A 19,216-nucleotide genomic window follows, 5' to 3' on the forward strand; every position below is an offset into this window, starting at 1 on the left:
CTCTGATTTTAGAGGCACTGAACGTGCCCCTGCCCACAGCAGAGGCTGAGCCCGCCCAAAGAGTCAGAAGCTGGGACGATGCAGCACCTGAGAGTCTAATGTGGGCAGCATCTTTGGAGAGAGAAGGACTGAAATAAATAATTTGGGGGTTTGCCATCTTTTAGCCCACTTTTCCCCATTCTTCTGCTACTCTCATTCAGGTAAATGAATAATCTATCACACTATTTTCTCCACCTCGTTATCAATTTAAGAGAAGACTTTTCAAAGATGCCTTAGTGAGTCCCATTTACTTTCACTGGGATTTATAGTTACTCAGGCAGCTACTTTAGAAAAACCTCTGCTTGGCACCAAGGGATATGGATCCAGCTGAAAGCTGGGAGCCCAAAAAGCTTTGGTGAAAGGCACCGGCCAAAGCCTAGTGGGTAAAGTGCTGAACTTCCTTCTGCTGGGATAAACTGTTCACTGAGGAAATCTCTCGGTACCTCTCCCTTCTTTAAAGGACACCTAGGGAAGAAAAAAAACTCCTTATTTACATGACCCTGACACACATGCGTTAGAGCTTCTGTATATTTGACCCATGATTTCACCCAGGCCATATCAAACTGATTGCTTCTCACTAAACCCCGTGTTGGTACGTGCAATGCAATAAGGTATTAGCGTTATCAGACCTCATTTTCTTTACAGAAACAGCCACTCTTAGCCAGTTGCCTAGGGATGCTCTGATTACGTCACTACTATACAAAATAATTTCACTTAATCTGAAATTACATAGATTGTTCCTGCTGAGGCTAGGCTGTGTTTAATGCAAGATAATTAAAAATCTTTCCGCATCCTGCATGCCTATTAAAGCGCTCTAATTGTACCTGCTAGGAGAGTGCCTTTGCAGAGAATTTACTCAGTATCAGCAAAGTTGAGAGACACCGAGGCCCTTTTCTGGCCGTCAGTGGGAGTAGCTGGTTAACACGGCTATTAAGTTCCAAGGAGAACTCTCCATCTGACTGTCCTCTGACTCAGCCATAAACAAACTTGCTTTATCTCTGTCTCCGGCCTGGGCCCCCTCCCTCCCTCTTTTTCCACATCAACAAAGGAAAACGTGGAACAAGATGAAACAGCTGGGATAGGGCTTTCATTAAGAGTACCACGACAAGGAAAAGGAGGTAAGAAGCTCGGGGAAGGACTCACTGCCCCATGTGTACCCCCTAACCACTGCCAAGATGCGCAACACAAAACAACATGATTGCTGTGTATCATTTAATGACATTAAGTGTTGATGCCTCCTGCCAATACCAAATGTCATCCTCGAGCGTCGTTCTCAGACATGGTCTGGTTTTAATCCTGCCTTACTTCTGACCACACTCTCATCCTCAAAAGGCGCCTGATCAGCACAGGAAGAGAGTGGAGCTCCCTGCTGCCTAGTTCAAGCACCGCCGTTATAAATAAAACCTGTGTTTTACTGCATTGCCCTTTCCTGGTGCTCCCCAGCGCCTTGCCCCAGCCACCCGAGCTGGCAGACACAGCTCTCATCAATGGTTCAGGCTGAGTGGTGGTTGCCCCACAACAGCCAAGCGTCCCGGTTTGGAGACCCGCTCTGTGGGAAACCCCAGGGACGTCTGGGGAGGAAAAGCCTGCAAGGGGTCACCGCATTCTTGTTGTGTTTTGCAGTACAGGGCTCATAAACCCATCCGGCTGAATACCCCTGTCAAAAGCTTTTTATTTCAAACCACTTTATCAAATAGCCTGTCACTTGGTCTTAACTTTATGAACGTCTCTTCCTAAATCTGCTTAAACATATCTTTTACTATGTCCTGTAACAAGGCAGTACTTTATGTGCCTCGGCGGTTTCAGTGCATGCAGAATAATTTATAGCAGCTGAGATGCAGGCCAAAAATATGTTTATAGTTCCACTATTTATTATTTTTTTATGACTATGTGCTTTTTAACGCACTGTGTATTCAACCTGAAAAGGTAATATAATCCAAGCAAACAATACTGCTAATGAGCACGGAGTAACAACTTTTATATTGCAGGAAGATCAAAACCAAGCTAGACATTGTCCCTTGGCTGTAGAGATTACAAGTGACACAGCGGGTGAAAGGGGGAAGGAGGGAAAACCCATACCACCGCTGCAATGCCCAGTAAGATTTTGCTGGTTAAGCTGCCCAGCTAAGTTTCTGTTACAACATTTTTTTCACTAGTACGTTAAGTTTTTGTATGGATGAACATACCCTTTTATAACTAGTCCTGACCTGTTACACTCTTGGCTGGCGCCAATAAAAGCAGCATTATCTTCCATCTCAGGAATGGACAGGGAAGGACGGCGTCTCCAGGTGACGTCAGGAGAGTCCAACCCTTTCTTCTATGAGGCCCAAGGCTGCGACCCACCCCCGTGGCTGTGTGTAAACCTAATCCTTCAGGATACTTCTTCCGTGAGCTCAGTCCTGCTCTTACCTCTTATCTCCCCGACTGGAACAAAAAATCAAGCGGCAGTTCCCAGCAGATGTTGGCGCCTGCTGGATTTCATGATTTATTTCAGCCATTTTCTTATTTGAAAGACTTCTTATCTGGCTGGGGAAGATGCTGAGCGATTCCTCCACGAGGCACTGCAGGCAATGACCAAACTGCCTATGGGAAAGCAAAAGGAAAGGTGCTCCACCTGGGCAACTGCAAAGCACTAACAATGCTGTTGAAATGCTCATTAGCACCTGAACCATCCAATACCAGATTGGTAAACGAGAAACCATCACAAACACGGGTACAGCACATGTTCAGATCTCCTGAGGCTCCAAAGGCCACGGGCATACACAGCCTATGGTCCAGCCCGAGCTGTGGGCACCAGTACCAACTGGTAATGGAAGGGGATGCTTTAGGAGATTAATTTTATATACTTAGTCCACTTCTCGGGTTGATCCCTTTCCTTATGCCCAAGGCACATGCAGCACCATGAACGGAGAAGCTGAGTGACAGACGCTGTGAACAGGAGCAAGCTTATCTAACGAGAGGTTAGATCCAAGGTTGGTCCATCAGCCTCAGCATCCCGGCTCCACTGGGTAGTCAAGGGCACATACTTACAGGGCTGGGTATGTGCAAAGCAAGCGCAGAGCAATACTTCCCCAGGTCCTTCTCAGACATCCACTGAACCTTGAGTTAGACACTGATCAGAGGAGTGACTGTTTTGTCTCAGATGTGGTAATTAATTAATTCCATTAATTTATTCAACTCTTTTCCATGTAAACCTTAAGTATCTGATGCACTCTAAGCCATTGAAGAAATTCTTACAGAGTGGCTATTCTGTACTTCTCTATCCCAGACACATTTCTCTGTACTTTTCCAGTTTTACAAATTTGTTTTTGAGACAGAGACACCAGAGCCACAGAGGTACACTGCAACATGTTGACACTTCCCCTTGTGTTCACCATCACTTTCTTTAAAATTACTTGACTTTTTTTTTTAAATGAGGATCGTGCAGATTTTCACAGCTCAGTTGTAACCCCAGACCTCATTCTTGTGCTGCACCCACCAGCCTGGTACCCACTGCAGGATACATAAGGTGGGGATTGTTTTCCCCCTTGTCATCAGGTGCGTCGCCTTCACCTTGCACTTATCTATACTGTACTTTATCTGCTATTTCCTCACCCAGTCAGTGTCACAAAGTCTTTCTGCAGCCCTTCACAATCAACCCTCAACCTCCTCACCCTGACAGCTCAAAATCACCCACAGATTTTCTCACCTCACCACTTGCCCTCTCCCTGATCATTTACAGATATGTTGAACAGCACAGACTCAGGCGAGACACCACTGGTGACTTCCCTCCATGGCCATGCTTCTGCACTCACTTTTCCTTCCCCGAGGGATGACATATAGCAATTGGTGAAGGCTTCTCGTTTTTCAATAATTCTTTAATTACTGTAGCAGCAATCTTCCCTTTAACTGACTTTGCTCTTTCAGTAATTACACCGTGCGGGTATTTATGGGTGTAATGGACACATGGGACAGCAGATCCACCACAGTACCTGTAAAAATTAGGATTTATACTCCACCCGAATGCCGACTTCAGCAATAGCAAACCTGCATCCACGTGTGCACATCATGTCCCAGTTCAGTGAGGCTTTCCACAGAAGTCCACGCGCTGCTCCTGGAGGATTCATTCTTCCCACCAGACCAGTGGTTTAAATGCCCAACACTTTTGCTGGTGCTGCATTTGCCACCGGTAAGCACCGCTCGCCTCTGACTGACGTGAAGTCTGGTCCAACTGTTCATTGCCATTATTCACCTATTTCTGTAATTACAGCCCCAGATGCCATCCTTTCCCTAGAGAGCGAGCAGCCGAGCAGAGGGGCAGTGGGTGTGCTGCAGCAGGGCCCCTCCCAGGAGAGACCTGGCCTTTCTCAGTCCTGAAGACATTCAGCCTTCAGGCCAACTTGCTCTTCGACCCCCAACAGCGGCTGCAAAGGCGTACCAGATGCAGAACCGCGGATGAAATACGTTTCTGTGCTTGCTTGAAGGAATGCCCTTCTTCTCCAAAGATTAGGGCACTCGGTGGCTGCACAGTGTCTGTGTGGGAGACAGGCTCTTCTGGTATGGAAAGTTCATCAGATGATTTAGGACAGGTCAGACACATTCACACCCAAGAAATATGGAAGAAACATGCTGGTTCCACGCAGCCCCCTCCCCACTACTCAGAGTTTGCAAAGACCCGTCTCAGCATTAAATGCAAGCCCACACACAGTTGTTATCAGGTCAGAAATATTACGGTGGGATAGCTCTTCGTGCACTAACTTGGAACAGCAATAACTGAGAAATATATCTACTTTCTTTCAAAAAAGTTAAGACGGCGCCAAGTGCTGCACATTTGTGTGCATTTCCCTCTTTCAGGATACTTCCATATTTGTGCCAAGACTGTTGAATTTTGTAAATATGTTAACATTATTTATATTATCTTTACTTTTCAGCCAGAGAAAAGTATCAAAAGTCACTGTTTAAAAATTGTCTAAATATTCATAGCTGGACACGTCCTACGTACTAGACTCATGAGGTTTACATTAATAAATTGTATTTGGAAGGAGAAGGATATTTATGGCACATTTTTTACACAGAACCATTTTCAGTGGAAGACACAAAAAAACAGTGGCTTTTTTCTTACAGCGACTCAAGAGTCGGAAAAATTGTTTTCATTAAAATTAAGAAATGTGGTATTTTCTGACCTCGTTTGGTATTGACTTTTTTTCTGATGAACCTCTTTGATGATAATTGTTTTTATACTTCATTGCAAATCAGCGCAGACAAGGTCAGTACATCTCTATGTGAAGAAAATATGTATTAAGGCCTGCATTAATACCTACACTCATACATGACTGCCCATACCTTCCATGACATTGTGATACTTACTCTCTCAAGTAAGTATTGCTATCCAAGTACTAGTTAAGTAACACTTTGGGGTATCTTGGCAATATTCATGCCAAATGTTGTTTTCACATGTACCTACATGACACACGCTCCACTGCCAACAAATACGACAATGCGTTAAACCTTTCCAAGAGGTGGTCAGTGTATTTCAGATAACTAGGAGAAAGTAAGGGGAAAAGATTTGATTCCTGCTGTAAATCACTGTTTTCGCTGTGGGGTGTCACCATATGCAAAACCTTGAAGGACTGCTGCCTTTAAATCATCAGGATCAAATGCATCCTAATGAATTTTCCCTGTTAATCCAGGGAAATCTGCTCCCAAGAATGTTTTTTTGTATTTGTCTTTTGAAATCCCTCGCGCAGCCTTCAGAAGAGGCAGCCCTCTGCGAATCTTCATGTCATCTCTTAATAACTTACTATGAACAGGAAACCACCAGGAAAGAGTGGAGCTCAGATGTTCTCGAGGGTTAAGAGTTTTCCATCTTTTACTAAAAGAATTAAGGAAAAAAAACCTACCAAGAAAGACCATAAAAAAAAAAAAAAAATCCCTTTTTTTCTTCAACTGGCTTTAATCTCTCCCTCACTGTCAGCGAGGACGGCTCCCAGTGGTGGTCCCGGATCAGATGCCGTACATGAAGCAGCTGCATTTCAGAGCACAGTGAATCAATTGCAGACGTCCAAATTGGCCGCAGATGCGGAGCCAGCTCATTCAACAACGTGCAGGACAGTAACGCTCAGGAAGCAACTTTAGTTTCACCAACTAAGGTAGCTTGGGTAACACCTTTGCCTGGGGCACCGTGCTGGCTTCTGTCGCAGCCAAAAAAAAGCTGCTGAGTGTGGACAAATCACGGAACAGATTAAAAAGTAGCTGAGCTGACGCATGTGCTTCGTATATCACCTTCCTTTATGTACGATTCGATCCAAATTCCTCAGCTATCAAATGGCGGACTGGGGCTGTGATTTGTTTTTTCCTCCATTACAAAAAAAAAAAAAAAAGTCCGCAATATATTTTTTGAAACGATCAGCTTGAAGCGATGCATGCACACCCAAAAATACAGAAAGCACCATGCTCCAAATTGCAGAAACATTCAAGATCATTTTTCTTTAAAGAAACATGCTTTTTGATATCGCTTCACAAATCACATATGCAGACAATGGCTTCACGTTATCTTACAACAGATAACCAAAGTTTTGCAAATACACCTGCATAGAGCAAATGGAAAAGGCGCTTGGCTCTCCACGATATCAAAGTATCCTGTGTGCAACTACTCTTACATTTCCCCAAACCTGATAAGAGCACATGTGCAGCACTTCAGAAATTAAAAGGTTTCTTTAATATCAAACCACAAGGAATGGAGACTGGCATTTCACATATTTCAAGAGTGTCTGCTCTGGCTGATCACAGCCATGCTACAACCTCCAAACCAGCAAGAAGACACAGTAATGATGTGCAAGGAGCCTGAGGTCTATAACTAGTTTTTAAACTATTTAAATCGGAGGGAGGGGGGGAATAAAAATCAGTCAGTGGTTTTTTACTTATGGTGTTTTGCAAACATGCCAAATACTTGCAAATCCCACCAATAGGTCAGGGGGAGGGGAGCTGCCGGAGAGACCGGCAGTACCTTTCTGAATGGTCTGCGGCATCTCCCAGGGCACAGTGTGGGGACTGATGTTAACAGGGGCTTGCAGCGTACAAAGAGTACAGGATTCTGTCTAATGCCTCCCCAGAGCCTGCTGCAAACTGTGGGAGAAGCCCCTTGACTTCCGCAACCAGAAAGCCAAACCGAAACAACACACGGAGAAGAACAGAACAGGTAAAAAGACATTGCTAAGAGCTGGAGTGCTCTCCCAGGGGCTGGGGCATCCGCCTTCTGGAGGAACAGCCATCGCTGGTACCAAGTGACAAGAGGCAGCATGAGGCGAGGCATTTGCGATTCAAAAGAGAGGATTGTGCCAGGGGCAGAAATGGAAGCCAAGTGAAGCCTCCGCTCTCCCGACCTGAGCACGACAGCAGAGGAAGGAGTTGACACCAAGTAGGTTTCGCTTTACTAAAAAGATTTTTTTTGTTTTGTTTTTTTTTTTTTTTTTAAATCAACTTGCCTGCACCTGTCAGGGAGAAACCATCAACTCAGTATAATCACAGAGATCTAGAGGGCAGCTCCTCCAGGATCATCCATCACACCCTGGTCCGGAGGAGTTGAAAAAGTTGTAATAAACACAATGCAAGCAAGCAAAGGCTAGGAGGAGAGATCAAAGGGTCTACCCGGCATGCCTAGCTATGGGAATGGGGAGTGCAGCTGCGTACATGAAAGGGTTACACCCAAAAAATGAATACGATTGCCAAGCAGGGTGGAAAGAAATTCTGTTTACAATTGCAAAGCCTCATGATTCCATCATCAGGTGTTACAGAACAGGAATCCTTCCCTGCAAAATTTTCCAATTACCTTCCTTGACTTTTTCTGCACGTAGTTTCCTTTCTTGTTACGTATTTGGGAAGTTATTTTCCGGAGTACTGTTCCCATGCAAACCAAGAATTAAAAAAAAAAAAAAAAAACCAACCAAAAATCCAAAACGCAAAAAACTCTGATGTCATAGGATGAGCTGTATGCCAGTTCAGACAGGATCATAATGGAAAAAAAAAAACCCCAAACCCTCAACTATTTGCTCTGATTCAGGTCCAACTTTTCAACTTTACCTATGGCAAAAAATAGCGATAACTTTCTGTGTCCTTATAGAGGGTCCAATTCATGGAGTCATTTGGAGCTTTATTACCATAAAAAAGCCAAAGGGGACATTTAAAAAGTAGAGCAAGCTGCCATTGCTCTTCTCTCTTCCTGAGCAAATGCAAGTTCCGAATACACCCTTGTACTCTTACAGAGGTGGTCTCTTTCCTTTAAAATAAAGGAAAGAAAAAGGAACACAGAAGTTCTTTGAAAAACCACCACCAAGACAATCGCTGACTTAGAGATGGCTGATATTTTGTGGCCCAAGAAGCTTAGGATCGGGCCTTCCAGAAGAAAGCATTCACTACTGCAAAGAATAGTTAAAAAGAAGAAAAAGAAAGGAACCGACATGAAGCCAGAACGACACTGAAGACAAGACGAGGACGTTGCTGACCCTGGAGGCCATCTGCTGTGAGGGAACAAACTCCTCCTGTTACAAGATAAGGTTAAGAAAATCAAACAGGTGCATTGAAATACTACTACTAATAATACAGTATTCTGCTTTCCTGGGATGGGTTGAAAGCTTGCCGTATTTTTATTGGACTTTCCAGTGATGTCAGTTTGAGGCAGGGCTTAGGCGAGTAATTGCTAAAGGGTGAGTCTAAAAAGGGTATAATTACTGCAGGGAGTGTCTGATGTGGGAAAGCGGCATTCCAGCTGGAGGGAGAGACGGCCCGGTCTCTCCTGGGTCCCAATGAACTCACAGGTACCGTCACATGAGTCTTCCTGGCCCCGTGCAGTTAGTTACAACCGTGCAATGCCACTGACCTCAGTTATTCTTCAGCAATTACTCAGGCAACAGCAATTTCACGTCCAGCGTTACTCGCTGTCACAGTGCTGGGAATGCAAGCACGTCTTAAACCTCTAAGATATGTAGCCCTCAAGTTATTGCATCAGGCAGCGGTTGCAAAACAGACAATTGCTGACTTCAGTAAGGTTGCATGGGTGTAACTGGCAACAAAATTTGGCCCGTAGCATTTCTAAGGGTTTCACTGTAACTTAGGAGAGGGATGTGGAAGAATCTTTGTTTTGAAATTGCAGAGGGAGCACTACCTCCCCTGCTGTCCATCTCCTGCCCACAAAAGCTGCCCATCCTCCTTTTATGAATGAGAGGAATTCCAGGCGTCCCTCGATGCATCCCTCCTCCTTTAAACCTCTGCTTTAAGTTCACCTCTCCCACAAACGCTGGCGGCTACCAAACTGAGCCTGTAAGTAGTCTGTACCAAAACTCCCTCGTAGCCCTGGCCCGTGTAGCTGCTCCTACACCCGCGTCCATGCGGCCATTTCCTTCATGCAGCTTTCGGCGCTTGCCACTGACAGGGAGCTCCGCAGCTTTTTCCTGTAGACGCGTCTATACAGCATCGCAACCCCTGAACAAACTGCCCACCTGCCGAGAACTGCGTGAACACGAGGCAGTGGGGCATCGCAGCCTCATCCGAAGCACGAGCAGTCCAACCACCTTTTCTCGCGCGGCCTGACGAACGCTGCCAGATCCAACAGCCTGGGAGCCGCTCAGCCATGCGAGGCTACAGCCACCCTGGGAGTAAAACCGCTCCTAACAAGCTACAGGAAGCCGTTAGCTTCCTTCCCACACGAATCTCTGCATCTTTTGCCTGCGCTGCTCCTTACGTACAAAGCAGAGCCCCAGAGATCACCCTCTGGAGGCTTTTGCAAGAGCCGCTGTGTTGGTCTGGGAGCTTACATCTCTTCGCAGTCCTGGCCAGCACAACCATGAGATAGCAAAAAGCATCGGCAAAGAGATGGCTCAAGCCTGAAGGTGCTCTTTCTTATCATGCACTGACACCCTGAAGGCACGCACGGCTGACAGCGCAGCACACACCGACGGCTCTACGCAACCCGTGCCTTACGTTGAAGGATTTCAGTTGCGTCATCTTATTTTTCTCCCTCACTTGTCCCTCTTTTTCCTTTCTGTACAAAACCCATAGGTTCTCCTGGCTGCACCACCAATAGCAGGTGCTTTCAGGACCTGATTAAAACATGCTTCTTTTTCATCTAAGCCTTGCCATCCAAACGAATCTCATTACTCTCAGCTCCCATTTCTAACACTTCCAGCACTCCAGCCAGTACAAAGCAAGAGAACATCGCACCACCCAGGCTCACCAATTGTCAATAAAAAGTGCTCATTAAACGTCTTCCAAAGCTATACACGGAGCAACGCAAACAGCACAGATATCGTTAATCCCATACAAACAGTAATCCTTTAATTCTGCACAGCGCAATCCATAGGCAGCCACAGGGTACTTGGTGTAATTGAGACTCCCCAGAAGAGGGCCTGGCCGGGCACAGAATGCTGACGTCTCATTTCTATTTAAGTGGAAATCACGTAGCAGTAGCGTCTGTGGGCATTGCTACCAGTTTCCCAAAATGAAAAAGACAAGAGGGAGTTCCTGGTGCACCTCTGGGAGGGGAAATACTCCATAAAACATGTTTGACAGGGACTTCCCAGTACCTTGGGAAAATTTTGTATTTGTTTAAGTCCTTGGACAGCCAACACTGAATGCAAGTTCAAATTGTTTTGTGACTCTTACACAACAACAAATTTTATTTTGCCTTTTTTTTTTTTTTTTTTTTTTTTTTTTTTTTTTAAAATCAATACCTCCATTGCAGGCTGGAGCTTCTTCAACTTTGAGGAAAGCTCAGCACGGGCTTTTCTCTCCACTGTCTATCATATGTCTAATGTTGATGTATGTCTCAATGCAAGCACTTTGGATGGCTGAGAGAGCTTGTAACAAATATGGTATTTTCTTCTTTTTCAGTGCTATAAGCAGTAATCATTAGAAGCTCAGGAAATAGAAAAAGCACATGTTACTGACTCTTCCGAAAGTTCTTCTAAATCCTTAAGAAAAAAAATCCTTGAAGGAACCACTCACTTTCTCCCGCTGCAGCAGTTCTACTGTGCCAGAAGACCAAAAATGTGACGCATTCCAGAAACCGTGTGCCTGCCTCCCCTACGCACCTGCGAACCCTTCAGCTCCATGTTAAGCCAGCCTTAAAGCTCGACTCCCATCAGTTGCACCAGGAGTTGAGTCTTTAACAGGATTAAGCCCTTGGTCTGGTCCCTACCCATCCCCAACAATGAATCGCACACTGATGCTCCTGATGTCACGGAGGCAAGTCACTGCAAATCTGCCACCTCAGTCACGTACCCCCACAGGGAGTGGCTGCTCAAACAAGTCAAAACTGCCCTGAAAAGAGTCTCCAGCTCTCCCTGCTGTTTCTTTGTTTTGCCCCATGTGTAGCTGGTGTGTGGTCTATGGTGAAGGTGAAAACCTGAGGTCAGGTTGGTCCAACAAGGGAAGGGAACTGGCAAGCACTCGGAGCATGGCAGTAGATCGGTGACAGCACTCAGAACAAGCAGTGGTACAAAAGGGGCTGGAGAACCACAAAGTGTCAAGCCCTTCTCTCCCTCTTCAACTGCTCTTTTCCTCTCTAGCTTTATCTTTTCGGACCGTTGCTCCATCACGTGATCTATCGCCATCTCCAGAGAACTGTTTCTCATGCACACCACTATCACAGCCAAGCAAGTTGTATAAACACTGTGTTTTGTGCAATATGGTATTACCTCCTTATATTTCCTTGAGGGCCCAAATATTTGTCATACCTGAGGTCTGCCATGCATAGTGGCAGCTCTCAAGTCCACATAAAGGCCCGTTTGTAGTCCCAAAGAGACACAATGCTCTGCAACACATGCAAACTTACACTCCACAAGCTTACACACATCCGAGGACAACAGAATGAGAAACCTGACAAGGACAGAGGACAAACAATTCCCCAAGGTAATTTTCCAACCAGAAGTATAAAAGCAACACCTTATCTGAAGCACATGAATTAGAATTTTTCTTCCAAACCGCAGCCACCAGCAAATCCTCCGCTCCATGTTTCTACTCAGCATTAGCCTTTATCTAGTCCTGACAATGCACAGCTCTCCAGGCTCCGCACCTCCCAATTGCCAACTGTACTATGCAGACTAAAACCGCTCCTCTTAACACCTCAGAGCAAACCTTACCCCAAAAAACTCCACACACCGAACACCAACTCAACATTCAATCCTTACTAGACCTAGCGAGAAGCCTGCTTACCCAGCCCCACCTCTCCAAGCCTTGACTCCAACCTGCTTTGATTATTTATAGGCTAACAGCAACCCTACCAATATGGTGACTTTAACTCATATATCTTACGAATACCAGCCTGCACAGCGAAGAATCCAGACTTGTCCAGATCCCTAACCAAAGTGTTGGTAACAGACCTGCAACGTCTCCCTGCCCGGAACTCAGCATAATTTTTGATGGTACCAACATTCACTCAGACTTTGAAAAGCTGCCATCCTAAGTTCTGTTCAATATATTCATCATTGATCTGAACGAAGGGATAGAGTGCACCCTCAGCAAGTTTGCTGATGATACAAAACTGAGAGGAGTGGCTGACACACCAGAAGGCTGGGCCACCATTCAGAGAGACCTGGACAGGCTGGAGAGCTGGGCAAAGAGGAACCTTATGAAATTCAACAAGGGCAAGTGTAGGGTGCTGCACCTGGGGAGGAACAACCCCATGCACCAGTACAGGTTGGGGGCTGACCTGCTGGAGAGCAGCTCAGCTGAAAGAGACCTGGGAGTCCTGGTGGACAACAGGATGACCATGAGCCAGCAATGTGCCCTTGTGGGCTACCAAGATGATTAGGGGACCAGAACACCTCTCTTATGAGGAAAGGCTGAGGGATTTGGGTCTCTTCAGCCTGGAAAAAAGACAACTGAGGGGGGATCTTACCAATGCTTATAAATACTTAAAGGGTGGGTGTCAGGAAGATGGGGCCAGGCTCTTTTCAGTGGTGCCCGGGGACAGGACAAGGGGTAACGGGCACAAACTTAAACACAGGAAGTTCCACCTAAACATGAGGAGGAACTTCTTTCCTTTGAGGGTGGCAGAGCACTGGAACAGGCTGCCGAGAGAGGTGGTGGAATCTCGGTCTCTGGAGACATTCAAAACCTGCCTGCACGCGTTCCTGTGCAACCTGCTCTAGGTGACCCTGCTGTGGCAGGGGTGTTGGACTAGATGATCTCCAGAGGTCCCTTCCAACCCCTACCATTCTGTGATTCTCTGAAATCCCATCCATCTTTCAGGCAACCCACAGCCAGGGCTAAGAATAGAGAGGGATGAACAGATAATTTCATTTCTGGATCCTGGAAATACTACCAAACTAGGCTGATTCTGGACAATACCAGCTTGGCAAGACGCTAGCTGCATCTGATCAGAGGTTTAGATTAGGGAGTGAAAGGGCTGAAGAACCAGCTTTGTTTCTTGCTCATTTAGGTGCCAGAGGATTGGAATGACAGCTGGTGCTGATCACACACCCCAGGATGATGTCTGGGGAATACGGGACTTTCCTGTTTCAGGGTAAGGCTGGAAATGGGGTTAGGGCTCAGGGCTGGAGGCACTAAAAAGCGAGATCTGCCCCCGGCCTCCAATAAGTAGTGGGGGGCTTCAGTAGTGGGGTGAGAACCAGCCCTGGCTGAATCTGGGAGGGAGACGACAGCCGGGAGCGTGGAGTTCATGCTGAGCTTCAAGGGTGGGGGCTCTGATTAGGTAAAGGGATGAGAAGCAAAGCTTAAGAGTGGGAATGACAAGCACACACTCTGGATCCAAGCAGCCTCTCCAGAAGACAGCTATGAACCAAGCTTTGCGTCCTCATATCCCCACCACTGGCCTTCGCGCCAGCTCTTAGCCCACTGCTAGCACCAGGAGAAGGGTCACTGCCCATCTTTCATCCCGCTCTGCAGCAACCCAGTATAGCCTGCTGTCTTTAAAAAAAAAAAAAGAAAAAAAAGAAAAGAAACAACAGAAACAACACAGACAAAAAACCCCAAGCAATACCTGCCAAGTACAAGTCCTGCCCAACAATCCCAGCCTCGTGGCCTTTGCGAACTCCAGAGCAGACATGGATCTCTGGGCTAGATTAGAGAGCTAGTCTTAAATCTAGTGCTGTGGGCTAGGTCTAGCATGCACATTGTTGCTTAGGAAAACTTACAGTTCCACGCAGGCTGCAGAGGTCAGAGGCAGGTTGTTGCATGTCAGGAAGAAGGGCCAAGTTTGTTCTTATGTCAATCCTTTGAAAATAAACAACGGGGTGGGGGGGGAAAGAGCCAAGAATGGAGCAGCTGTCAACAACAAACTGTCTTTAGGGCTAGTGATTGTGGCAAAACAACTGCTAACTACTGCATTTCACAAAAGATCCGTGTTTATGCCCATGGATTTGGACAGTTGTAGGACGGCATCCTTATAATTTTTTAGATTCTCACCAGGAGTCTTCATACATGCAGGGGGGGGAAAAGTCTCCTTGGTGTTTGTCATGTGCCATCAGAAACTCATCCTAAACCCAGCATTAATACCATAGCTGCAGCCCCTGCCTGGACCAGAACAAATTATGTCCCTATCACCTCTGAAAGTATAAGACTTTGTCCAAGAACTACAAATTCAGGAAGAAAAAAAAAAAAAATATAAGCAGCTAGGTGCCATGTACAAATCCACCAAAATTTACAGGAAGTTATGTAGAGAACTGGAACATCATTAGCACTTTTCATATATTGAGGGAGCCTTAACACTTTCCAACATAGTCTGAGCAAGAAGTTACTTCTCCCTCTAGAGGACATGAAAATTAGCACAAGGAATGTAAGATTATGTCAAGACCAGGAAAGTAATGAGATGCTAAGGCAGAAGGTCAGCATTTTTGCTTTGAAAGTCTAGTAGCATTTTAGAAGGACCAGAATTACAACTGTAAAAACAATGAGTTATAAAGTTATGTATTTATTTTTACGGCAATGCCCTAGAAAGTTGAAAATAAGTTCTCAGTTAGCTTTTTGCATGTAAACAATCTGTGAAGCTGTTTACCACGGAACACTTTAAAAGTTCATTGAGAGTGAAAAAACAGTTTCTTTAGGTTCTCTCTCACTCACTGAGTGTCTAAATCCTTTCATTTCCTTAGTGGGGAGGGGCGAAGACAGGCCAGTCCCCGTAACCAGACAAGAGACCCCTATACGCTTTCCTGCCCCAGTGGTCCCCCATCACTCTGCACCCAGGGGAGAAGCCCAGGGTGAAGGGCACACAGAGACAAAGCACCTGCCCCGTTCTGCATCCAGGTATCATATTTGCAGTATCATACTCAAGCTGGCTGCACAATTTTGCAGGTGAAAACAGCAGGTAAAGGTTCATCTGGAGAACCAGGTAAGCAATCCAGTATTCTGGAATCCATCTCTCGCCTTCGCAGCCCTTTGTCATCAGCTTCTCCACTAGCTGTGGCCAAAACCTGCAGGACACATCGGTCCTCAGAAAACATTGGCCTTGCTTCTTTTATATCTCCAAGGGCCACAGGTGTGACTCTTGCCTGAGCACACATGCCAAGAGCAAGCACGCAGCCTGCCACAGCTAGTTCTGCATTGTTTAATCAAAATATTTCAGCACAGAAATGAAAACCCTCTAAGGAGGCATATCCTTACACGCAAAGCTGGTTTTACTGGCTTCATCACGGGGAAACCAAATCCACAAACCTCCACCTTCCAATGCCTTCGCTTGCTACATGTAACAAAATCTATAGCGTGGGAGAAGGAACAAATTAATACCAGCCTGGCACAGACCTCGGAAGTGAGACAAAGCCCGACGCCAACTGCTCAGAGTGCAAACCCACCACATGGCACTGCAGGACCTCAGGGAGATAGAGGAGGGGGGAAAAAAAATCCCCCAAAACTCCAAAACCTCACTGATGAACTGTTTTGGAACTCAGCGTATCTTAGCTAGGAATATCTCCCTCCCAGTCCTCCTCCCCATACCGCCTCTCCCACTGAGCCTCAGTGAATGACTGGGAAGATGGGACTGCTTGGGAATGCTCGGGAAGATAGGATTAATTGGTATTGTACATTTTTATCTTTGACAGCAGAGTTGTAAATATTGCCACCCTACATACTTTAGCTGTCAAATATCACTAAATCTTTTGGCTGCAAATTGCCAGAAGTACATTTTTCCAAGCATCCGACCTGTGCCTGAGAATTTGATGTCTTTCATATGCTCAGCCTGTTCTAAAAATTAATAATAATTTAAAAAAAAGCCTAACATCTCAGATTAGAGAGCTAATTTTCAGCCCGTGCTTACCTGCACTGGTGCAGACACCACAAGCACCACCCTGCTGCAACCCACCAGGAGCCTGCCCTCTGTGTAAAGCACCTTCTCCTGCCTGTTTTAACCCAATCCTCCACTATTTGCAGTGTCTGCCGAAGAGCATTTCTGCATTTTGTCTGCTGTTTTCATGATTTCTTAAACCTCCTTCATCTCCCTGCTTTGCTTTCTCCTCTCCAAATGGAGAAGGCTCGCTCAGCCTTTTCCATCTCTCCTCACGAGCTGCCCCATCCCCTCGGCCACGCTCTTCCCCGTGACAACTTGGTGACGCAAAGGCCGGAGTCGCAGGCAGCGCTCGACACGCAGGAGCACAGAGGCTTTAGGCGGCAGCAGCAGCATGGTGTTCCCCGTCCCCTGCCTGAGGACACCCAAAGGTCAAGGCTGCTGATCTCAGACCATCGAGGGTGACACCGCAGACCCCTCCCTGCGTGGTGGCTCTCCATCCCGTACGCAGCACCAGACCAGGGGGCAAAAGCACGCTTTGTGGGTCCACGTTCCGACTAGAACTTAATACCAGTCTTAAGATTTGGTCAAACACAATGCATTTCGTCTTCAGCCTGAAACCTATGTGCTCCTTAATTTAAAATATAACATTTTTCCCATTGAAAATTTTACCTACAGGGGCTTTGATTTCGCAACTGGTATGTTTAGTGTTTCTAATTTAGTCAGAAAGGAGTATAAAGCAGTTGACAGTTAACTATGCTTTTGCAGCTGTAAAAATTCAAACTAATTACCAGACAGAACTGGACTCCAATCCGTTTTCAGAGAAGACAGATAACAAAATATTTGTGCTTTGAAAAACATGTCAGACAATATAAAAAGCCTTGCTTGCCAAAACATTCCCAAAGCCACAGTGACAAAGCAATGGAGTTTATGCCATGACCTCAGTACAGATGTTCTCGTTCAAAAAGCAGGGGGAGAACAGTAGTAATCTGGAACACCCAGGGAGCAGTGAAGCAACAGGTCTGCATTCAACAGAAGGGAATTCTCAGTCTTAGGGGTAGGTATCAGACCCCCACAATTCAGCCTCACCACTGCAGTAACCTCTTAGGGTCATCCCCAGGAGCCACAGCCCACCAGTTACCCCACAGCCCACCTCTCCAGCGTCTGCCCGCGTGCACCATCAGGCGAGCTCCACAATGGAGACACTTGCAATAGCCCACAAGAGACCCCCGAGCTCTACCAGTAAGTGCAACCTTGGGGGCGGGGAGAGTACGGAAGATAAAGGGGAAGCGTTACCTTGAGCTGTTTGTGTCCCACTTCTTCTCATACAAGGTACTGGCATTCCTGCCCTAGCAACGCTGCTCTGGTCTGCACAGGTGCCAGCAGCAGGGCACACCATAAACATGCTGCTATGGCAAGCAAAGTGAGCGGGCCTTGTCAGATCCTAATCTCCAGGGGGGAAAAAACCCTACCTCATCATACATTGATATCGCTAGAGCATAACTGAGTATCTGTGCTACTTTGAAGTTTTTTCTTTAGCACAGGATGCAAAGTCATGCCATCCCATCCCCATCCTCCCCACCTCCTATGAGACTGGTGCCTTTTGGTAGTTAGGTCTAACGTTTCTTCATGGCCGTTCTCTTACTTCACATCACCTGAAAGATGGCTCATCTCATGGTCCTGGCCCAAAGAGCTCCCATTCCGCCCCATTCCTATGGCCTGCCTCACTACTATACATCTCAAGCCTGCAATGGCCCAGTCTGGTGAGCTGCGCTCACAGCCCACCTCGACAAGCGTGTACCCAGCTGCAACGGCTATCTCCAAGGCCATCGGCACTTGCACAACGTAGGCTTTTTTGGCATGCTCCACCTCAGGTGCTCTGCAAACACCCTACGCAAACATGCCCTAGAGAAAACACCTGAGGCAGATAGCTCATGCTTTGCACAGCCTGCACAGACAGTCCTGCTGCACATCACTGCAAGCAAGGATCCAACCCTAAATGACTGACTCAGGACCACCTTCATGCTACAGGATGGCTGGAGCTAGGCAAACTTGATCAGGCTGTGGTGCATGGCCTGGAGGGAAGACAAGGTTATGTGGGCTGAGACGTTTCCTCTTCCCTCAAGCACAGATGACAGCAGCCTCCCTTCTCTGAAGTGTCTCCTCAGGTAAAGGAGGTAATTTTCGCCCCCAGCTGGACACACACTCTGCATCTCTGGGGTTTCCAGGCTCTTTGCCAGGAACTAACAACTATCCTTTTCTTCAGAGCACCCAACCCCAATGAAAAGAAGGTTGTCCCCTGTGTTTAACAACCCCCAACTCACACTGATCAGCCATGGACCGGTTTCCTGGTGGAGTCATCCCCTGCTGAGCTACATGAAGTTAAAGCACACACAGCTTCTTAAGAGAGTCACTTTCACCAAAAGTGCTGACATCTGCCCAATACGCACACCACTGCTGGAGGAAGGCAACAGCTCAGATGCAGTCCCCCACCATCACCCCATGTCCCTACACATACTTCCTGGTGCGCACACCGTCATGAACCACAACTGCTATCGCAGATGCATGTGCCATAGCCTTGTCAGTCAGCAGGGAAGAATCACCAATACAATGGGATTCGAGGCCAAAATGAGTGCACAAAGCTGTTATTGTTTCAGTCGCCTTCAGCACTACCTATGAACACAACCAGTCAGATTCAGAGCAGCCATCACCAAGGTCACCTCTGCCTGATGACATCACTAGACAAGCTCCCGTGATGGCCAGGAAAAGCAGGAATTGTTTCCATACATGTAGCAGCACTTCAGCCCTTGGCTTTAGACAAACAGCCATCAACAGTACTCCCTCACCTCTGCATGTAGGTCTTGCACCTCCTCCTCCCTTCACTACCAAGTTAGAGGCTGCCCCCTTTCCTGCATCTGATGTAATGCAATTTTCCAAAATGCAGGTATTTCATGTCTCCCAACAAAC

Source organism: Chroicocephalus ridibundus, chromosome 2 (genome assembly GCF_963924245.1).
Source record: "Chroicocephalus ridibundus chromosome 2, bChrRid1.1, whole genome shotgun sequence".
Taxonomy (NCBI): Eukaryota; Metazoa; Chordata; class Aves; order Charadriiformes; family Laridae; genus Chroicocephalus; species Chroicocephalus ridibundus.